Source organism: Eleutherodactylus coqui, chromosome 11 (assembly GCF_035609145.1).
Source record: "Eleutherodactylus coqui strain aEleCoq1 chromosome 11, aEleCoq1.hap1, whole genome shotgun sequence".
NCBI lineage: Eukaryota > Metazoa > Chordata > Amphibia > Anura > Eleutherodactylidae > Eleutherodactylus > Eleutherodactylus coqui.
The window spans coordinates 113293498-113317993 of record NC_089847.1 but is presented as its reverse complement, the minus strand read 5'-3'; the positions used below and the strand labels follow the sequence as shown (position 1 = coordinate 113317993).

Here is a 24496-nt window from a genome sequence, read left to right as displayed (position 1 = left end):
ACTTACAACGATGTATTTTAGAATAGGATTGCTCTTACTTGCTGTACTGCAATGCAAATAGGTCAAAACTCTCCAGGTTCTACTGTTTAAAGGGGAGTTTTTTCCTCCATTCAAACATTAAACATAAATCAAAAAAAAGTTGCCGGGTTATTTTAGTTTCACAAAGATTCCTCCACTTGGCATAAATACAGTCCCTCCAGTGCTTCTTGGATAACAATGTCTCCTGGGAACAGCTACATTTATGCACTTTGGTAGTTTATGTGGCAATTATCTCTTCTCTGAGCATTTGGGACTAAAAAAAAAAACATATATAATGGCTGCAGCAATATGGTGGTCTGAGCTCGGTTGCCTCTGTGTGAGATTACTGTCATCGATGAAATGCGGCTTCTTCCTGGCTCAAAGTGACTTAAATGGGCTAAGAGCTCTCTGAGCTCGGCACTGACGCTTTTGCATTTTATTTTTTAAATTATCATCAATTTAAACCCTTGATGTGTGTTTCTTGTTCAGTGTCGTACAGCAATTACTGCTTGATGTATGCAATCATCCTAAAGCTGATGAGGTGTACTTAAAGCCAGAATCTAAGTATTTTTTGAAATCATATCTGAGATGTGCAAACTATTCAATAAAAGCTGGCAAGAAAACAAGAAGTTTTTTTTCAAATGTTGCAGACAGATGTAGCAAACGTTAACATGACAGTTTAGGCCTCCTTCACACGGGCGACATGATATGGATGCAAGAAAATGGCACCGATATTGCGATTTTGTGGCGCTATCAAGTTGTGTGACTTTATAGTAACATTTGCGAGGATTTTCGGGGGGAGGGCTTGAAATATAAGCCCAATCCCGAAAATAAGCCTAACTGCAAAAAAAAAAAAAAAAAAAAAAAGAATACATCATTTAGAAGTGCTGTCCGGCTCCAGCCCGTCTTCTCCCTGTTCCCCGGCAGTTGTCTTCAGCATCTCTTCTGGCCAAGGATTAGAAAATTCCCGCCTCCAGGAAGCGCTGCCTCTGATTGGCTTAGGGCTGTGACTCTCAGCCAATCAGAGCCAGCGCTCGATGAACCAATCACAGCAATTCATTGGCTGTGATTAATTCATTGAGTGCTGGCTCTGATTGGCTGAGCCGCGATGCTTCAAGGTGATGTGTGTAGTTTTTTTCATTTTTTTCTGCAGCTAGGGTTTAGTTTAGGGCTTTGACAGTAGGATTTCCTACTGTCAAAGTTGCATTGCACCGCACGAAAACGCGATTTTCGTGCGATGCGATGCAACAGAGATGAAGACTCCATAGGGAAACATGGGCTACAAAATCTCACAAGTCGCGTGCATATTGCAAAGCCCAGAAGGTTTCCAATGGGTTCTTTCAGGCTACAAAGCATCTCTTATGTGAAGGGACGCATTGAAACCATGGGCTTCACATATTTGTGTTTTGTAGTGATGTTGCATCGCTACAAAATCTCGCGATAATGTAGCCCGTTTGAAAAGGCCTAAGCATGTAATGCAACAAAAAACATTGAAAATGTCAAGTAAGGCTGATATTACACAGCAGGGCTTTTCCCCTGTAAAATGCAGGTAGAGAAATGTTAATTGCGACTCGCAGCTGAACTCGCCATAGTGACTAAATTGATAAGTCCTGGGGCTGCCAGTGTGAGGAAAGGGTATAATGATTGTACATATTATAGGATTACAGTACACAGAGAGGCCTGTAGGTGCTATAAACAGGCATTCTGTAACCTGAAGTGAGGGAAAACTACTGTGGGTGTGGCAGGAAGTAACATAAAAGGATCAGTTCCTGCCACACTCAGGGGGAAGGAAAACAGATAGCTCAGCAGAACTGAATGGGCTGCAAGCCAGAGGTCTGATGGGAACTAGTAAAAGCCCTGAGTCTGACAGGGAGGACACCCCTAGACTCATACCATACTGAGATCCAATGTGGACCAGTAAAGGCCCTGAGTTTTACAGGGAGGATGGCCCTAGGCTCAGAAGACTTTCAAGTGATCCAAGTCTCTGAGCCCTTTATGCACGTGGTGCCCAATCCTGACGGTAAGATGGCGATCCAATAGGCGAGTAACCAAAACTTGCCACAATATGTGTAAATATGTAATGTATCCAGACTCCATTTGGCTCACCCTTTAAACTGCACAAGCCTTCATTGCAGGAAGGAACTCTGTAGGGGGGGGTAGGGGACTCTTTTATCCTGGATGGCAATGTCCAACTTTGGCACACTGGTTTTGAGAAGAAGGCAGGTATGAAAGTATAAAAACCTATGCTAAACAATGGGACAGTGTCACATTTGATGAGGGCATCTTGCAGTGGGAGTGTGCACCAATTTCTCTCCACTCTCTGAGACATTAATAAACATTTCTGTAAGTTTAGGTTTCTGCGTCTTTCTCCGTTTTATTGTCCTAACTGTCATGCATTTATTGTATATCATTTGATCTTGCCTTCTTTTTATCTTTTTGTAAGCAATGCATTTTCAATATTAAAGTCTAGACCTTTGATAAGTCCAATCCTTATGGCTCCAAACCTAGGCTGAAACGTGTGTGTGTGTATGGACTAACTCGAGGTGGTGGCAGCAAGCATCCTGGGTGTATGGACTGTGTTTGGGGGTGATGTATGCTCAATTTGCAACCTGGGTGGAAGGTGAGCACAACATTGGGTGAGATAGATCAACCTCTTGTGGTTGCACTCAAATTATGCACTAGGAGAATGCGTATGTGACAGGCAGCAATTAACATATCTCCATTGGCGTTTTGAGGGGAGAAATGCTTGGGTAGTAGCACACCTAAAATCTGCTGTATTTAAAGTGTTAAATGTCAAGTTAATGTTTGCTAGATCTGTACAGGTAGGCCTCATGCTCCACAGTTGGGTCGGATTCCGACTACGAAACTACAGCACAGATGCATAATAGACACATCGCTGTAATCAGCATGCCTGCCACTACCTTATGCGGGCCTAAAGTATACCATAAAGGTGGTTACAGATTCTCTTTAATTGGTCTATTCTGGCTATCCAACAACTGACAGTTGGGGAGGTTGTTACCCATAGTGAGGGTGCAAAAACCATTAGTTGTGCTGAATTGGATAGGTCTTCATGGATACTTGCAAGTGCTAGAGTCAAGAAAACACTAGACCAATGAAGCTCTATCATCACTGAGATCTTCCAACTGGACAATCAATCTCATTAATATCATTGGGGCTCTAATGTATCTCGAAAGTCATATGGAAGTATATAGAAGTTTTTACTGATGGATTTTGAATCAATCCAACAAATACAATTGTGCCATTAGGTATTGGACGCTGTATTACGGAGCTTTACATCCAAGGGAGCATTACTTGTAGGGTAGACTATCTCCGTAATGCAGCGGTGGAGCTTTCACTTTGTGGTCAACACCGAATTCTCTTGGGAAATATGAAGCTGATATTTTATTTTATGAGTAGATTTTATTTGTTTCAATAACCACTTTAAGATCCCCTCAGAGAAACCTATTGTAACTATTATTTGAGTTAATATATAAACCACCAAGAAAACAACATTGCCGATCCTGAGATGCTCCCATTATGTTGAATGATTATGAGTCAAGACACCAAAATTATGCTTAATACTTGTCATACTAAACCCTTCTCCGGAAAATGCTGGTAGCCCAAGAGGCAGCTAAGTGTCATAGTAGTCCGGAGAAGGTGTGGATGAAGTGCACAGAACAGAAGCTGCCGATGCTCCGAGCAGCTATTACCTCATGTAGTGTTACACCATAAACACAGATTGCACATTACTTCTGAATTTCAGCTATTTTAAGCTCCGTCTAATATGTTTTCCAGAGTGCTCCATATCCTCCGGAGCATGTGTGCTTCTGTTTCAAAAACTTTAAAAAGATTTATCAAAGCAGTGAAAGAAAAAGCAGACTTTTGACTATTCTATTCTAACCTTAGGGCTTGCAGTTATAAAGATATAAACATACCCAGCACATCATTGGTCAGAGTTATGGATAATGGATGGGGGTTTACCTGCAGTACTGTGTAAAACCAGAGATAAAACAGTAGTGTAAAACTGTGCTATGCCTGAAAGACGCACCTCTACTCTATCTACAGGTGATGCATCAATAGTTTTTTCAAGATTCGAAAGCCCTTCTCATTAAGACAACCTCTTCTCTAAAAACAGCCTCCCTTGCCATCAGCTGATCCTTAGGGGTCAAGCTCCTGGAATAAGTCACCGGGGGATGAATGAATAGCTAAGGGCTATGTGTGATTGGCTGAGCGCTCAGCCAATAGCTAAGCAGTAGCTGCTATTGGCTTAGCCCTCAGCCAATCTGCACAGCCCTTTCAGGAGGCGGGGATTTTTAAATCCCCGACTGCTGAAAGAGCTCAGTAGCAGTGTCGGGGAGCCAGCAGGAGGATGCGGCTGAGAGCAGGAGAGGTGAGTATAATTTAAAAAAAAAAATTTTCACACTTATTGACGATTATTGGGGAAGGGCTTATATTTCAAGCCCTTCCCCGATAATCATTCCACGGGGCTTGCTAAAGCAGTACTTTCAATGGGATCGGCAGCTGTGCCAATCCCATTGAAAGCAATGGAATAGAATGCCGGGGACTTCTGCCACAGCTGTGACAGCTGTGGCAGAGGATTCCTTCATCCCCGTGTTCCCCGCAGGGATGAAGGAAACTCCTGCCACAGCTGTGGCAGAAGTCCCTGGCATTCTCCATGTCTTTTCAATGGGGCTAGCGCTGCTGCCGCTGGCCCCGTGGAAAAGACTGGCGATATGTCGGCGTGATGCCGATATCCCCGGCGTCATGCCGATTTTTTTCTCGCACTGCGATGCGAGACTTTAACTTTAGAATCGCGTCACAGTGGAGAAAATATCGCCAGTGGGTGTGAGCCCTCACTCTTACTTAGTCATTCGAAACTTTGGCTTAAAGATTGAAGTCCAAAATTAGAGAGAAAAAAATCTTCCTGTTGCTGCCTCCTGGCTCTTCCTTGACTACTCTCCAGATCTGCGGCTATTACACCTGACGCTCCAACCTAGTGCCTGAAATTGCTACAAAAGGGCAGATTCCCGAGATGCAGATGACCGTCATTCATACAGTAAATACCTGTCAGTCTTATGATACATTGACATATAGACATTAATCAGTTCTTTAGCTTTGGTATACGCTCTCATCATAATTGCCCATTATTGGGACAACTTGCCCAATTCAGCGCTGATCTAATGATTAATATCACATAAATAGCATCAAAAAATAGTTCTACCATTTATTTTCTTACATAGTACACTGAATTTTCTGTGCTCTGTTACTTAATAGCTAAAGAAAAGCACAGAGGTTCCCGAGCTCAGAGGTTTTTACAGATAATGGGTCTATGTGAGATGAGAAGTCAAATGGTGACCTTCATCTCTGCTGAGATAACATTGCTGCTAAGAAATGAAACGTGATTTGCCGGAATGGGGATATAGCTGTTAGTCTACTCCTGGTCTGTGAGATTGCTATGGCCCTTTGAGCATTCATTTTTGCTGGATCTGGTATAATTATAATATAATGTGCACCGTGATGGTCATGGTGACCAATATCACCAAGACTTCAGAATACTGTTTCCTTGCAGTAGTAATAGGAGCAAGTGGTATCTAAGACACTCTGCAGATGGTGTTAAGGTGATGAACATATGAAATGCATGATTAACTGCGGTCTCATCATTGGGTTCCCCATTGATTCCCAATTTTCTCAACCAAATGACTGCAATGAGAAAAAGTTAAAATGAAAACATATCCATTGGTCATACTCACCTCGGGAATTATATTAGTAGGATGCTCTGTGTGAGTTCTGTTGCTCACTACCCTGGTACCCTTGAAGGCTTCAAAAAAGACAGAAAGAACCACATTTCAACCTTAAATGAAAATTCAGATTATTACTTGTTCGTGTGATCTGGGTTTCAAGGACATTGATACCAACTGTAGCAAAGTTTCGGACAAAGTTCTTCAAGCTGAGAGCAACAGATATACTATTCTTGAAGAAAGACTTTGTCAAAAACATTGCTACAGTTGCTACTAGTGTCCATGAAACCCAGGTCAACTGAAGAAGTAATTATCTACATATTTATTTATGACTGGGGAGAGGTTTCTTTTGTCTATCTTTGAAAGACGTTGAATGGACTGATGGTCAAGCATGAAGACCCCATTTCAATGGATTGATGGGAGATGGTGTGGATGGCTGATGAATGTTTTTTGTGGAATGACTCTACTTACAAAACCATGTGCACTGAGGTTCTACGGAGGCACATGAAGGTCTATATTACATAGACATTCTGTGTCCACTACATCTAGGGGAGAACAGCTCCTTAAAGGGGTTTTCCCATGAGATACAACTTCTTTCAGAATGTAGCAGCCACTGTGAATGGAAGTCCTGGGTACTGCTTCCAACACCCCTGGCAAATAGCTAATTTTGGGGGGAAAGCTATGGCCAGACAAGCATTCCAACTGTAGGGGAAATATAGTATTGGACACTCAGTAATACCAGGATGGCTCAAAGTCTGCCAGGAAGGGAGCTGCTCTTACTGGGGTGCCCTCTCTATATTGTTCATGTGCCCTAATATGGCATATGAACAAGGGTTGTGGTCTTTCAACAACTCATTTACTATATCATCTGATGAACATTGCCCCGATCTACACATCGACAAAAGTATTTGGATACTGCAGAAAATCGGCAAATATGTAAATACTAGGTTTGCCGAACGGTATGCTGGGAAGGTCATGGGTAAAATACAAAGCTGCTAATTTTGTAATAACCATTCATCCGATCGAGCCCCTGTGGGACAAACTGGAGCGACAGGTACGATACTGCCACCCTCGCCCATCCTCACAGCAATCTCTTCTCACAGCCCTGCATGAGGAATGGCAAGCTATTCCTGCCCAGACTTACAGAAAACCTGTGGGAAGTATGCCTCAATGTGCTGCCACTGTAATACAAGCAAAAGAAGGGCCGACACATCACTAAATAGAGTAATAAAGCACTTTTTTCTGAAAAACATGCAGTGTCCAAATACTTTTGTCCATGTAGTGTATTTTCCGTCTTAATCATATGTAATACTTTGTATGGCTCTACATGAAACTGAATGGCTACGGAGGAGCATTAGGGTCCAATAGACTTTTATGGGTTCCATATTATGGCTCTGTACAACTTGGAGGTTATATGGAGTCCCACTATGACCAAGTGCCTAAAGCCTTAGGCCTCATGCCTTAGGCTATGTTCACATGGGACAGATCTGCTGCAGGTTTTCCATGGGGACCCTCCACACAGAAAATCTGTGACATTTACAGTAGCAGAACAGTGGGAAGAAAAAGTGGAAAAAATCTGCACAAAACACATGCAGAAGTTAACATGCGGATGAGCTGAGTAAATAGATTTTTGGTGTGGATTCTACCTGTTCTAATGCTGGGGTGATTCCTACACCAATGATGTTGGATTTGTGTTGTGGATCTGAGGATCTCCTAAGGCATATCCGCTGTGGATACCCCACAGCATATTCCTCCCTGTGTGAACATTGCCTAAAGTAGGAAATGTGCAAAAAGTAGGTGGAACTCCCCTTCGAAGTAAATATGTAGAGCCAAAAAGACTGGTAGAAGAAGAATGGTCCTAAAAATGTCTATGAGAGTGCTACCAATCCAGCAGTATGCCACATCTGCAGAAGGTGGGATTGGTACTGAGAGTGGTGGTGGAAAAACTTTGGTCAAACTCTACGATTGAAGCAAGAATTGGAGACATGATCTATAAATCTAAATTCTCTTTTGATTTAGCAGGTATTGACCCAGCAATACAAGACATACTTTGGGGTGAAGGAACACAACTGAGGAAGGGGTTCCTATACCCAGAGGCGTAACTTGAAGCTTCTGGGCCCCAATGCAAAACCTGTAACAGGGCCCCCAACTATAATGCTTTATTCATAGTACTGGGCTCCCTATATGGAGAAGAGAGGCCTTATGGGCTCCCTAAGGCTCCTGGGCCCGGGTGCAACTGCATCCCCTGCATCCCCTATAGTTACACCAGTGCCTATACCCATAATGCATCTTGTATCGCTGTGTCAATTTACATATCCAGTCTTCGAGTCTCGCACCAATCGGGGAGGTTGCACATTGGCCAGGCTTTTCTTAACTCCACTCTAAAGCCTTAATAATTTCTTTGATGTCTAAAAAAGTTCCCAAGTGGCAGTTTTCAGGACCGAAGTGGGAAGTTTACCCACTGTGTCTACTGTAAGTCCCTGCTAAAATTCATCTGAAGACCATATCCTTCTTTAGAAGATTTCAGCTAAAAGAAGAACACATATCAGTGTCTGCGCACCTGGCAGCTTGCTTTATCATCGATCCTGCCATAAATTCATTTGGTTTAAATCTAATAATTTGCTATTTTCCAGTTCTTACTGTTAAGCATTTTGGCAGCTCGCACTTATATTATAAAACCTGGGCAGGTGAGAAAATGGCACTCATCAAATTCGGAGAGTTTTGACATTTTCTAGAATAAACCTTTCTAAAAAATACACAGTGAAGTCATTGCTGAAAGGGCAATATCAATCAGAGTTTGAATTTAAAGCAGTTGCTGAATACATAACGCTGTCAGGAAGGAGCGAGAGCGTGACTGCAATTATTTATTTCATTATCTTCAGTTATAGGATGATTAATAGTTACATGTAAGATACCAGTTTAGAGTAAAACCTAATTGAGTTTTCCGAGACTTTAATATTGAACGCCTATTCTTACCATAAGCCATTATTATCAAATGGATGGGGGTGGGGCTGACTTTCGGGACCCCCACCAATCAGCTGAATAGAAAAGAAGCAGCAATCTGATTTTTGGCACTTCCACCAATCAACTGATTTAAGGGCCCATTGTACTGAAATGAGCCACATCAATGGCATAAGTCCCATGGACCTCTTAAAGTCGTCCGTGATGAAGTTTACTGGATAACTTTAGCACATAAAAGGTAAAATCCTAGACACCAGAGCATCCATATAAAACATAAAACCTATGCATCAATCATAAAAAGGTTACAGATGGCAACATTTCAGCCTTGCAAGGCCTTGTCAAGCCTCGTAGAACACAGATCTATGAGGCTTGACAAAGGCCATGCGAAGACGAAACGTTTCTGTCTGTAACCTTTGGGTGATAAATGAATAAACACTATGTTTTATATGAATACTCCGGTGCCTTAAATTTTACCATTTATGCTATTCCAATTAACGCCACTTCCCCTTCATTACTTACCAGGCACAGTGCCACACATTTCATCTTAGCTATGCCTAGTATAGCTCACTGCTCCTCAATCCCATTAAAGTAAATGGGACTGAGTTGCAATGTCTGGCACAAACTGTCAAATAGGCAGAGCTCTGCCTGGTAAACAATGAAGGGGAGATAAAACTTTCTGGAGCACCCTGGCCCCTTTAAGTCAGTTGCTTGGTAAGGGTGCTGGGAGTCAGAACCTCACTGATCTGATATCAATAGCTTACTCAAATTCCAGGAAAATTTCTAGAAGAAAATATACTTAATTAATCCTGTATACTGTAACAATCAGTTCACGTGTTTCTCCTTAAAGGCTATAGAAACCTTTGTGCATGAAAAATAAATACACACATAACTTACTAAGTCCCTGCAGAAAAAATGATGCACTTATCTATTGGGGTTTTTTAGATTGTTTTCATTTTCATGGAATTAGAAAACCTCATACTTGGTTTGCAGGGTCCCCTACATTCAGGTTTCTGGCTTGGGGATATTTTCAGCACTCATCAGGTGGACTTTCTAATGAAGGAGCACAAGCTCAACTCCCCCTCCCCTCTCCTCTTTCAGAGGCTGTGCAGCATAACCACGCCCACTCAATACTACACAGCTGTCTCTCCATCCTCTCTCCGAGTAGCTGCTGGTTCTGTTCCCCTTCACTGCTGATAAGAGCAAAAATTTCAACTGGAATGAATTACAGCCCTCTGTAATCGTAGCTTTCTCTGCTGCTGATCTCCTTTACATCCCACGGCACTGACATACAGCCCTCTGTAATAGTTCAATGGAAAGGCTGTGAATACACATTTGCAACCAGGGAGCAGGCTAGGGGAGGAACTGCCAGTTGACTCTGCCTGACAGAATTTGCTAACATTTCAGTTCTCCAGCCTGCAGTGCCTTGGAAAACAGTACAAGCATAAAAATCAAACAATCCAAAAATTGTAATGCAAACCAATTACAAAAAGTTTTCACTTCTAAAAACTCATTGACTAAAAAAAGAAACATACAAATGTGGACATAGCCTTTAAGTCTCATGACAAGAGAGCTCAGGAGTGTATTGCAGATTCATACAACCTCCAAGTTGTATGGAGCTGTAATACTACATGTATTGGCTTCTGAGTGCCCCTGTGGTACATCCATATGCCTCACATTAATATTGGAAGCATGAAGACTTGGATTCCATATGAAATGGACACAAAAAAAGTGTAGACAGGTTGTAAATTAGATTACACATGCATGTAAGTTCTGCTTCGCAAAAAGTTGTATTATGGTGCCCATAGACTTCTACTGGGCCTTATTGTATATTTTCAAACCTTCGATTTCATCCACAATCTAATTATTTTTGAAGAGTAGCTCCATAATACAGTGCTTGAGCATTATATTGCAGCACTCAAGAGTGGCTACTCCATGGACTTTATGTACTTCCATACATCCTCCATTTACTCAGCTCCTCACCAAAACTCTGAGTTGGGTAGCCATAGAAGAAGAAAAAGTGATCCAGTGCCCAGCCACCATCACTTCTATTCTTCAACATCAACTAGTATACATTGGTTGTAGTAATGTATACAGGAGGACTTACGACAAACAGACAATGACAAAGAAGAAAGGCACTACTTAGCAAGTAAGCCTGATCCTTACCAATAAATTGTAGGATGAAAATGCATATAGTAAATGGTAATTATTAGCTTGGTGGGGTGAGTACAATATCAACATCTATGTTGGGGTAAATGGAGCTTTTAGCATCTCTGAAGCTTAAAGCTGAGGTCATAATCCAATAGAAATGTTATGGCAGGACCTGAAGAATCAGCATCATACCAGAAAATCTTCCAACATATATGTCTTGATTAATTCCATAAGAATCAATGAGCTAAAATTACCGCAAGCCAATGTACAAGTTCAGAAGCTATTACAAATATTTGATTTGGAAGTCATCACTATTTGGAAGGTCCTCCAAAGTTGTTGAAGCCACAGGTTCTCAGAACGATGCTTCAACAAAGAATTATCATTTGATGTCCTCATGTCAACGTGGCCCAGCTGTCTCTTGCAGCTTTTTTTTGTACTCCCATTCCAATCGCCATTATATTCAGCTTCTGCGCTTTGAATTTGTCAAGTATTTGGTTTCCAAATAAGGGAGGTGGAACAATACATCTGCAGCGCCACCTATTAGAAGGCAGCATTCCTGCAAGTCAATGTTAGACTCTTTATACAACCTTGACTTGCAGGAATGCTGCCTTCCAATACGTGGCACTGCAGAGGTATTGTTCCATCTCCCTTATTTGCATATTACCCAGAGGAGCATGAATGGCCTTATAAGTCTCCTCACTCATTCACCTTCTAGGTGCTCTCCCTAAGGGCGAGCACCCACTGGCGTTTTTTTACCTGCGTTTTGCGTTTTGCGTTTTTCCTGCACAGGCATAGAGATAACATGTGTTCCTGTCCACTGGCGTTTTTTTTTGCGTTGCGTTTGCGTTTTTAACATAGGAACTGTCAGTTGCATATGTGTCCTTATTTTTCTCCATGGAAATTAATGGAAAAGCCGCGAAAACGCCGCGAAAAACGCCGCGAAAACGCTGCGTTTTTTCCCGCGGAAAACGCAAACGCCAGTGGGTGCTCGCCCTAAGGGGAAAAGATAGTGTTCCTGACTCTGGTCTCTAACACAGATGGTCAATGGATGACTTCAGCTTTGAATGACAGTGTCCAGTGAAGACGGTCCACCTGACAAAGTCAAGGCACCAGGAGCCCAATGTAATAGAGTTCGGTGCAGCAGAATGTGGATGGGGGAGTAGAGACAAAATTAAAACTGCAATAGAGTCAGCAGTGTCATGGCTACATAGCTATTCAGTTTGCCCCGTTGACTAAAAGACATGACAGGACCTCTTTAAAGATTTGATCCAATTTCTGGTCTAATTGGTAAATATTCGATTAAACACAAAGGTTCCCATGTTTTCAAAAACAATAATACCTCAAGCTCCCCAACTAAATATTTTTGCATTGGTAAATATGTAGCTGGCACTATGGCAAAGTAAGGGACTTCTATCTCCTTGGCCAACAATTGGCACTGAAATACCAATCGAAATTGAGTGACATGGTGGAAATTACAGGCATCATGTATACAGACACAACTTTATTTATACCCTATTTTCAACAGATCAGAAAAGATAGTACTTTTACCAAATACAGTGTACAATTACTAGCCAAGAGACCAATTAGATCTTATGAAGTGGTGGAATATAGTAAATCATTCCCACTTAGAGTACAGGACAGTGCTCCATAAAACCATTCCCATGAGAATTAGTACATTGGTTATCTAGTAGATGTGCTTGGTGTGCAGACATCATTAAAAAGGTAGATCATTTATCTTAGTGCTCTCATATTGCAATGAATGAAGATGAAGGTAATGAAGATAAATTGAATAACAAAGATTAAAGACTCTAGAGAAGAAAGGGTTTATAAATAGAGAGGTATAGGTAAAAATAATTACCTTCCTGTATGGTCTTCAAAAGCTTGAAACCAAGCCGGTGATTAAGAAAATGGTCCAAGCTATCAAAAGCCTAGGAAAATGCCAGCTATTAAAGAAGGACTCCACCTAAAAGGCCTGCAGTGATCTGCACCTTCATTTGGGGTAGCTTGTGCATTATTATAGTGGCCAATACTACACTTTTTTTTATAGGAGTTGTGTGTTTTGAACTGGACTTTTTTTGTTATATAGGTCAACTAAAAATATCCCGATCCTCAGAAGTCTCACTGCTCAATAACCAATGCCTCCATAAGGTGAATGATACATTGCATGGTGCTCATAGAAACCTATGGGCTGTCTCTGGAAAGCACTTACATGCTGGGCCGACTAGAGAGGAAAACCCTCTTTGCTGCTGATTAGAGATGAGCGAACACCCAAATGCTCGGGTCCGCGTTATTCGAGTCGAGCTTTTCGTAAAATTCAAGAGCTCTAATCAAGTAATGAACCCTCTTGACTACAATGGGAGACTCGAGCATTTTTGTATGTGGGCGCCGGGTCCCGAGCTTTTTTTTCTTCTTGGTTCTCTCTCTCTCTGTCTCTCCCCTGCCTGCCAGACAAAAAAATTTGCCATTGACGCGCACTGCGTCGTGGCGGGGAGGAGCCAAAACAGGCACGTCACGGCAGGGAGGAGCCAAAAACTGGGGAGGTGTCGAACACGGCTTGCTGCTCATTCGAGTAACGAGCACCATCGAGAATGCTAATACTCGAACGAGCATCAAGCTTGGCAGAGTACGTTCGCTCAACTCTACTTCTGATCTCTACTCTAATCAGGCGGTTTCAGACGAGCCTATAAAAACACATCCGCAATATAGATCTTTATTACGGATGCTTTTCAAAAGACATCACACCCATCTGTCATCAATATTTCAACCACATTCGCCTCTGTATGTTTAGCATTTTCTATTGGACAAATATTGATCTGTATTACTATTTACCCAATAGAAAATACTACAAATATGGAGGCAAATGGGCAATAAATACATTGTGCTGTGTTTTTAAAAACAGCCATAAAAATACGGCCATGTGATTAACTCTATAGATTTACATTAGCTCCATACTATGGTCCCCCCCAATATGGACCTAATATGGAGTAAAAATATGCTCGTCCGAAAGTGGCCTTATTGATAGAAACTCAAATGGCATGACATGAAGGAAGAAAAAACAATGACACCATTATTGATTTTCTCATGCATGGGTCAAAAAAATGAAATACAAAATCAAACTATAAATTATGTGTACACCACAATGGTACCTCATGATGCGAAAAAACTAACCTCCATTTGATGCCTGTTTATTAGAGATGAGTGAGCACCCAAATGCTCGGGTCCGCGTTATTCAAGTCGAGCTTTTCGTAAAATTCGAGAGCTCTACTCGAGTAACGAACCCCGTTAACTACAATGGGAGACTCGAGCATTTTTGTATGTGGGCCGCCGGGAGCCAAGCTTTTTTTTTCTCTCTCTCTCCTCTCTCTCCTCTCTCTCCTCTCTCCCCTCTCTCCCCTCTCTCCCCTCTCTCCCCTCTCTCTCCTCTCTCTCCTCTCTCTCCTCTCTCTCCTCTCTCCCCTCTCTCTCCCCTCTCTCTCCTCTCTCTCTCTCTCTCTCTCTCTCTCTCATCACTGGACTCAAAAAATAATGCACACTGCAAAAAAAAGTAATATAGTAACATAGTATCAAGGACTGAAAAAAGACACTTGTTCATCCAGTTCAGCTTATTATCCTGCAATGTTGATCCAGAGGAAGGCAAAGAAAACCCCCAATGAGGAAGAAACCAATTTTTCTCATTTTAGGTGAAAAAAATCCTTTCCGACTCCAATCTGGCAATCAGAATACTCATCGGCCCCTCTGAAGTACTCAATGATTAAAACATGTAATACTATTACACTCAACTAAGACGTCCAGGCCACTTCTGAGCTCTTTTATCGAGTTCACCATCACCACGTCCGCAGATAGAGAGTTCCAGAGTCTCACTGCTCTTACAGTAAAGAACCCTGTTCTATGTTGGTGTAGAAATTTTATTTTTCCTCTAGAAAAGGAGGCTGTATTGCTTTATACATTATGCAACGTTATTCAATGGAGACCAGTGATGGACAGGTAAGGCTACATGCTCCTCCATCCAGAGGCATAACTTGAAGCTTCTGGGCTGCAACGCAAAATCAGTAACAGGGCCCCCCAACTATAATGCTTTATTCAGACTACTAGGCTCCCTATATGGAGAAGATAGGCCTTATGGACCCCTAAGGCTCCTGGGCCCGGGTGCAACCGCATCCCATGCATCCCCTATACTTGCCCCCTTGCCTCCATCAATGAACATGTTATTGGTGAGAGCTCTATGCTTGCATTGAGTCAGCCGCTGCTCTACAATTGTGAGCTTCCCGGTTGTGCTGGTAAAACCGCTTGACTTTACCCTCTTATAGTCTTCTTCCCGCGTTTCACTTCAAATTAGTAGACAGTGGCCAACCACTTCAATGGATTGTCCAAGACTATTTGAAAAGTTCCTTCGTATTTGTTTTTTTTACATTTTTGATGTATTTCACCAATGCAAAGAAAATTTCCAAAAATATTCACCCCCCCCCCCCCTTAAAGTTACTCATATAAGAAAAAATATTCCCAAGCTGAAAACTCGGGCCATGAAGTAGTTAAGTGTTACAGAGCAGCGTGACGTGACCACATTATTCCTTATTCATCTATTGTTGTGTTCAAATTTAGCAATTTTTTTGTTTATGTGTTTTTCGCTCCTGATGTTAATGACAAACCATAATCATGCAATCAGAGTTCCAGTAAATTGGTTCTCAAAGTTACATGCATAAAATAGACTTGATTTGACATTTAAAATGATTTTCCTTCAGACTGGTTGGATGCCAGCAGGTTCCTATCAGGGCTTTATAGGCTTTTGTATAGATTGGAAATATTATTTTAACTGCTAATGTGTCATATAGTCAGTAGAGCATTGCTTTGTGTTCTGTTGACTTACTCTGAATGATTGCACCATGAGATGAATAGCGGAATTAAGAGCGGTTCTTGGATTTTTCAGATCATTGAATGGTCCTGATTACTGAAAACTTTGTAACCTTTCTCCTTAACAGTAATTTGTCTTATACCTCAAGTTTACCCAACACCCTCTAAATGGCTTCTGTTAACTTTTGTAATGTATACCTGTCAACAAAAATCAATGGGGTAGCCACAGACTATAAGGGGAAAGGGACTTGTTATTTGTATAGCGCCAACTTATTCCGCAGCGCTTCTAGTACCAAGTTGGGTACTCATTTTACCGACCTCGGAAGGATGGAATGCTGAGTCAACCTTGACCTGGCTACCTGAACCATTCAGGGATTGAACTCGCAAACTTCAGGTCGTGAGTGAGAGCTTAGGACTGCATACTGCTGCCTTAACACCCTGTGCCACACAAGGCCCCATGACTATAAAATATAATTTGTAAATTTTTCAAACATATTAAGGACGTACTTAATAATACTCATCTTTATTTGTATGGCGCCAACATATTCCGCAGTGCTTACATGGACAGGGGGAATACAGAAAGACAAAAGTACAGAAATTACAGAACCACGGTTACATAGTAATCAGCTGATGGAAACAATAGGGGTGCGAGTCCTGCTCCAACGAGCTTACATACTACAAGTAATGGGGTGATACAGAAGGTAAAGGGCTGGAGATGTGCACGGTATGGTGAGGTGGGGAGTGAGGGATGCTATACACATAGACAATGGTCAGACATTTAGCCGTGTGACGGCAGAAACAGTATGACTGCAGGAGCAGTTTATGATGGCTAGCAGGGATTGCAGTCAGTAGGTCAGGGAGCATGTTATCAGGCGGAGTACAGAGTGGTTTGTTTAGGGAATGTGGTATGCCTCCCTGAAGAGGTGCGTTTTTAGAGCACGCCTGAAGTTCTGCGAGTCCTGGATTGCCCGGGTATCCTTTGGTAGTGCGTTCCAGAGGACCGGTGCTGCTCTGGAAAAGTCTTGGAGGCAGGAATGAGAAGTTTGAATTAAAGGGGCACTCAGTCTGGTTTCATTAGCAGAACGGAGAGCCCGGGCTGGGTGATGGATTGATATGAGGGAGGCAATATAGGGGGGCGCTGCGCTGTGGAGGGCTTTGTGGATGAAGGTAGTGAGTTTAAATTGAATTCTGTATTTAACGGGCAGCCAGTGCAGTGAGCGGCACAGGGCAGAGGCGTTCGAGTAGCGGCTGGACAGGAAGATGAGCCTGGCTGCTGCATTCAGGATGGATTGGAGGGGGTAGAGTCTGGTGCAGGGGAGGCCGATCAGCAATGAGTTGCAGTAATCGAGCCGAGAGTGGATGAGGACAACAGTAAGCGTTTTAAGCGTGTCCACAGTGAAAAAAGAGCGGATTCTTGTGATGTTCTTGAGGTGCAGCTGACATGTTCGGGCAAGAGATTGGTTGTAGGGGGTAAATGATAGTACTTTGCGAGAAACCCTATCGATGCAAAGTGGGAGAGCTAACATCTCTAGTAGGCACCATTTTTATAGGCACTCTGAACCTACATAGGAAGTCTTCTTATTATGGAGAATAAAGGAAAATTACACTAGGTAAAAAAAATTTTTTTTTGTTTCTATGAGTTTAGCACTAGTTTTGTGTTGCCTCGGTCAGCTGTAACTGATAATGTGCTTTTATTGAGTCATAACTTTGACTTTGTACCAACTGAGCCGGTATTTTAGCTTATATGGCCTTATATCCTATGAAGCATGTCACTGCATGCGTCATACCCGATCGTGGCAGATGGCAAACAAACATGTCATTGTACACGGTGCATACATCTGTCTATATTGACAAGATATATTAAGTACAAATGTAGCAGTTTAACATGACATTTAACAAGTTATAGCTTTCTATGCTACAGTTTCTGTATACTTTTAATTACTTTGTAATGGATTTTTTGTGTTGAAGTAAGAGAATAATAGCTTTTTAATGGCTTAAGATAACTTTATGTAACAAATTACCCTTTTAAAGTTGCACATGTGGATAAAATACACTATCCTGCCAAAAGCAATTGGACACCTGAGCAAGAATTGAATCGATATTTTAGCTGGCACATGCATCTGTTTGTTTTTGCAAGTCTGGACCTGCCTGGAAATCTGAAGTATACTTTATGTTGTCTGCAGAAGACAATCAGACAAACAAAGTATCAGCATTAGTTTTCCCATGTATGTACCTAATTATATATTCCACGTATATACTCAAGTATATTCCCAAGTGTATAATTGCAATCTCTCGAGACCATGGTTAAACCAATATGGATATTTTGTTTGTCTGTTTGTCTCTTGCAGACAACAGAAAATATACTAGAGATTTCCAGGTAGCTCCAGACTTGCAAAAAAACAAAAAAACAGATGCATGTGCCAGCTAAAATACAGGCTCAATTCTTGCTCAGCTGTCCAATTACTTTTAGCAGAATAGTGTATTTTATGCCCATGTGCAACTTTATAGGGGTTGTCCCACTTTTGTTTTGCTGCAGGAAGCAGACAGCTCCAGACATTATGCAGTGGACTGGGTTGGTACTGCAGGCTGAGTTACAATCACTTGAACAGGACTCAGCCTGCAATATCAACCCAGGCCATGTATGGAGCTATCTGGTTCCTGTAATAAAACAGATGGAAGTGGGACAACCCTTTAAAGTTGCACCTGAGCATAAAATACATACCCTATACATATATATAATCCGGTAACTCTGCCTAGCATATTCACTATGATTTTTTTTTCTGAGAAATAGTCATTTCTCATACAGCTGTAATGAAGCCAGTGGCTGAGGGACACCCTTCAGACATAGAGGCCTGGATGTCATTGGAAAAGTACATTTCAGAAATTTGCCAGACTCGGAACGTAATTCAGTTCTGTACACTTGAACTCATGATGGTACATCATATCATTAAATCAATAGCCGCACTTTCTTCTATGTAGATTGAACCAAGAATTGAGAATTTCTAGGTCATCTCTGGAGACAAAAAAAATCAATGCCTGGAATATGCGCTCTCATTTAATATAAAGTCTGCTACATCTTCAAATTGCAATATGCACAAGATTCCATTTATCCCATATGGCTGAATTTGCAAAGCAAGTAGCAAAGCAAGTGGTTTTGCCTGTAGAGATGAAAAATGTAGCATTCATAAATGTCTGACCAGCAATCCTATCACCTGTCTAAGTCGCCGCCAGACATCATTTTTTAAGAGTTTTACAGATTTTGCTGTTATTATCCACCAAGAAATGCTGCCTCAGCGGCGATAACATAATGTGTTATACGACTACCTGCCTCACATGACACAATTATAATCAGGAGTTTCTGGCCACCATTTATTACCTCTGTCTGAGTGGAGCTAGCAGATGCAGGACTTCTTTTCTGCATTATTTCATGCTATGTATATTGAATGGATATAGTATTTGCATGTTCGATATAAGAGCCAGAGTGGAGAGTCAATGGTGGATCTACATAGGGATGGTAAGGCCGGCCACCCCGTAGTGGTCAGGTGTCATTCTCTGGGCATCACCGCTGGCGGCCATGATTCTAGGGGAACAGCACCAGTCTTCTGCGAACTCTGATTGACTGCAGCCGCCAGACGATATACCTCCACGTTTCTTTTAACCTTGATGTAATAGAAGTTATTATTCAATGCAAACCATTTTTCTTGGATCGCTGGAGAACTGTTATATAATTTTTGAGGCACTATCAATCCATTTATGGAGCCGCTTGGATCTCTGTGCACCTATTTTCATCACTATGGACTGATGACGTCTGACAATGGGGAGCTGGCTATTATATATATTTTTCTGATTATCTTTCCATACAACATGGAACTTGCATAAATCCATAACAGGGGTTCATTCTATTGTAATATTTGTTTTTGGAATCATAGAATGGTAGAGATGAAAGGGACCTCCAGGGTCATCGGGTCTGACCTCCTGCTCAGTGCAGGATCACTAAATCATCCCAGACAGGTATTTGTCCAGCCTTTGTTTAAACACTTCCATTGAAGGAGAACTCACCACCTCCTGTGGTAACCTGTTCCACTTATTGATCCCCCTCACTGTCTAATATCTAATCTGTGTCTCCTCCCTTTCAGTTTCATCCCATTGCTTCTAGTCTTTCCTTGTGCAGATGAGAATAGGGCTGATCCCTCTGCACTGTGACAGCCCTTCAGATATTTGTAGACCGCTATTAGGTCTCCTCTCAGCCTTCTTTTTTGCAAGCTAAGCATTCCCAGATCCTTTAACCGTTCCTCATAGGACATGATTTGCAGACGTCTCACCATCTTGGTAACTCTTCTCTGAACTTGTTCCAGTTTGCATATGTCTTTTTATAAAATGGGGTGCCCAGAACTGGTCACAGTATTCCAGATGATGGGATTTCCATTTTCCATACAAAATAACACTTTGCTCGGAGCAGGCTTAATGGAGACAAATCATAGGGCCACTACCACCGTTCTCTATCCCTGCACTGTATTTATAAGGGTTTTATCATGACGATGCTTCTTTCAATAGCTTGTACTGTACCTAACATCTGCCATTATAGCCACCTTTTAGAGCCATCGCTTAGACTTTCAGTAAGTGTCTATTTTGGTGATTGTAACTTTGTAGAAATGTGTTATTATTGTGCTTTAACTTCTTAAAATTATACATTTTAGTGTTCTTTCCCATCAGCATCGCTAGCAAGCAAGTAGTGCCATTTCGTCTTATAAATTCCGGCAAAATGCCGGACTGCTCGGGGGAGATGGAACAGACCCTGATTATAGTCAATGGGGGGCTGTTTGATGGTATTTGGTTCTGTCAGAGGGTGCCGCTTTCCTGCGACCTGAATGGAGCAAGACAACGGAATCCCCTAATGCCAGAGCCCGTGCCACAATGCCAAATGACTCAAATTGTAGGAGAGGCTAAACGATGAAGAAAAGGACTATTTTAATGCCGTGGCTGTCTTCTTCCTTGATCGGACGCTGCATACAACTTGTTTTATAACAACAGGGGCTTTTTACATTCCGAAACAGATTGTACTTTACTAAAAGCGCCAATTACCCGTGTAGAAATGCAGCTGGCTTCTCCCACGTTCCTTGTAGATTCCGACTCACTTAGAACTCGGTTTATTATGGAGAGCTACTCTATAGATAATCACCGCCTTCAGGTACAAACAAACATATTTATAGCGATGGATAAGACAGGATAAAAGCCTAGAGGGGAGTAATATCGCTACATTCGTAAGTGATCCAGGCAGCTTTTAGTTTAGATTATAGGGAAGAAAGTAGGTTAAAAGTTTAGCCCTTAACTAATTAAAGGGAACCCATGTGTATTGGGTTGGAAGCGTTACGATTTTTGACCATGACTACTATATTATTGCACTCCAATGGGACAAGCCTTGCCTATATTTTTATTAAAGGAGATATGTTAGGTTTTCTAGCTTGTCCAACTTCATTATTAATATAGCAGTAACTTTATTTTCTTGCATTTGGGCTTCCATCAAGATATTTCACCCCAGAAGCATGGTATGCTAATGACAGTCTGATGGGCAGTTCACATCTCGAAGTGATCCTGGCTCTCTACTTCCCTCCCTCTTCCACTGAAAACACCCTTTGGATTGCTGATTGACATCTACAGTAATGGTTGCTGGAGGTATCATGCGTTCCACTACGGAGCACTGAGGATAGTGCATGGGCATGATGTCATTCTTGACCAAAAGGACATTACAATGCACGAACCCAATCCCTACATGGAATGCATTACATCTCTAGCGGCAAGAACTAGAGACATCAGTATGTGAAGGCCCGGCAGACAAGCATTGATCTCATTGATCAGTGCTTAGCATTAGTAATTCATCTTTTAATGTAAAAGGACTCTTAGACAATGAATGGAAGTCACTAAGTGATAATGCTGTAAAGTTTTCGGTGACTGTAGGGGATATCTATAAACTGTCCCAATGATATATTTAAAAAGTCTTTTCCCCAATGATCAATCAGGCACTTTCTACAGGGTTGCCTTTTTCAGGTCAGTTGCTCTGTTAGGGTCATAGGATGTTGTACCTATGGACAGCATAAAGATATCCTCTACACTACAGTATATTACTTATAGCAATCAAAGATTTTACAGCATTATTACTTGGTGACTTTCATTCATTGCATCTCATAATATTAAGAGGACACGATGTAACAGCAGCAGGGCTTATACACTCTCGGAATACAATGGCCATGATCTACAATGGCATGGTTCATGGGTGAATCAGCATCAGTTTTATAGTTTCTCTAATTACTGCATGGTTAAGCTCTTTCTTTGTGACATTTTGATTAATGGTCCTTGTGCAGAGGCACAGCTATAGTTGAATGGGTATTGAGGAAAATTTATTCTGGGCTTTCCCAGTTTGTGCCAGCAGACAGTAAGAGTAATGCCAAGGTGCTACCATACAGTGACAGTGCCCTGATTGTGCTACCTCACACCAATAGCACCTCCTGTGTTTCGCTCAACAGCAAAACTGATTTCACTCTGCCCTCATACAATAATAGTACCCTCTGTGTGCCCACACACAGTTATAATACCGCTATATAGTAACAGTAAGGTAAAGTCCCCATGGTGCAAGTACCGAGTCATGACTGACTCCTAGGGTGACGTTACATCGTGTCGTTTTCTTGGCAGACTATTTTTGTGGGGTGGTTTGCCATTGCCTTCCCCAGTTATCTTTTACCCCCCAGCAAGCTGGGTACTCATTTTACTGACCTTGGAAGAATGTAAGGCTGAGTCAACCTTGAACCTTCAGGTCGTGAGCGAGAGCTTAGGACTGCATTTTTGCTGCTTTAACACTTTGCACCACAGGAGGTCCCATAGTAAGAGTACCACCATATTAAAAAAATTAAATACTCCTAGCAGCCATTCGAACGATGAACAATCAGAAGCTTTTCTTCCTTTACCTATTGACACAATGCAATGGTGGTAATGTGCCACCTGAGCCAGCTGGAAGCCTGAGAGCTCCTGAGCCTCAGCCAAAGTAGCCACTGGGGCAAGGAGCTAATTGTTCTGTGCATTCCCTTAGTTTTCAACGGCATCTGACAACTGAAGACGCAGATCCAGTTGAAAGCGTATTCATCTGGAGATCTTGGAAGGCCCTCTTATCCCCAGGCCTAGTAACAGTCATACCCCCAGCAACATTCCTTTTTGTATGTTTTTTAAACATAATTAATAAAAGTTCAGTTTTAGGAGATATGCTTCCCAGTGACATATACAGATGTGATTCTTCTTATCTGATAGTTTCTACCAGATTCTTCTGCTTTTTGTGTTTGATATTGACCACTTTGGAAGCGTTTTATTAGAAGGGTCTGACTGTAATGATCTGACTGTAAAGGGTCTGACTGTAATGATCACAAGAACCTGGCGGCGTGTGTGAGGTCTTCTAGAGCTAATTACACTCTTTACAGCTGCTCTGGCTTGTAGCTAACTTAGAATTCCCTACTAGGGTATTTGAAACTAGGTTTTCTTAATTAGACAACCCCATGTCTACAGGTCCGTGACAAGTGTGTTCAATGTAGCACAGAGTAAGTTTGGTTCATGACTCAAAAAATTGCAACATATGTCACAATTGCAAAATTACTTCATGAAAGAAATATAAATTGTAAAACAAATCCAATTATTTTTCCTAAGCATTACAAAAGATTTCATACGATTACATCTGATTGCATTGATAGCATAGAAGTAAAGATGGTTATATGGAAGCTGGTCAAGAATTCACGCACCGTTCATACAAATTAGGAACTTTTGACAATACAGTATTTTTAGTAAAAAAAAATAGATTATTCCATGGCGCTTTTGATTAGAGATGAGCGAGCACCCAAATGCTCGGGTCCGCGTTATTCGAGTCGAGCTTTTTTGTAAAATTCGAGAGCTCTACTCGAGTAACGAACCCCATTGACTACAATGGGAGACTCGAGCATTTTTGTATGTGGAACGCAGGGTGCCGAGCTTTTTTTTTTTTTTTTCTTGGTTCGTGTTTCTCTCCCTCTTCCTCTCCCTCTCCATCTCCCTCCCTCTCTCTCTCCCCCTCTCCCTCTCCCTCTCTCCCTCTCTCCCTCTCCCTCCCTTTTCCCTACCCCTTCCTGCCAGACCAAAACTTTTCAAATGACGTGCGCTGCGTCGTGGCAGGGGGGGCCCAAAACAGGCACGTCACAGCGGGGAGGAGCCAAAAAGCTGGGGCGGGGTCGAACGCGATTTGATGCTCGATTGTGTAACAAGCACCATCGAGTACGCTAATACTCGAACGAGCATCAAGCTCGCCAGAGTACGTTCGCTCAACTCTACTTTTGATGCCAAAGGAGCCTGTCCCAGTTATTTTGATGGGAATTACCATGATTTTACAGTTCACAGTAAGTACTTCTAATGAAAATATATGAGTATCTAACTAGAAACATATACTTGTATCACTTACTTGCATGGTTAAGTTTTGGTTTTCCAATCTGTCCCTAAAATATTTGGTTGTCTGTTATTTTTGGCTAAATTTTCCATTGAAAAGGAGATTAGTGACATCAGTAATCTCTTTAGAATTGACATATGAGCAAGTTGTTACGTCTGAGCCAGATGCCAAATACGTCTTTCGGATTGGACATAATAACTGTCCTAAAAGGATGGATATACACAAAATGTATAAAAGGGAAATCTCATCCTATCATGCTAATAGGCGGAAGGCTGGCTTTGTGATGGCAACCCCATGTCCGGAACTTGGGGACAATCTAGATTGTCGTTAG

At 41.8% G+C, this 24496-nt stretch overlaps 1 protein-coding gene across 3 annotated transcripts in view; it reads right to left on the bottom strand.

The window, feature by feature from the left end:
- SPON1 (spondin 1) overlaps positions 1-24496 on the bottom strand; it is a 535993-nt gene that overhangs the window by 355914 nt on the left and 155583 nt on the right. The gene's annotated exons all lie outside the window — the stretch shown is intronic.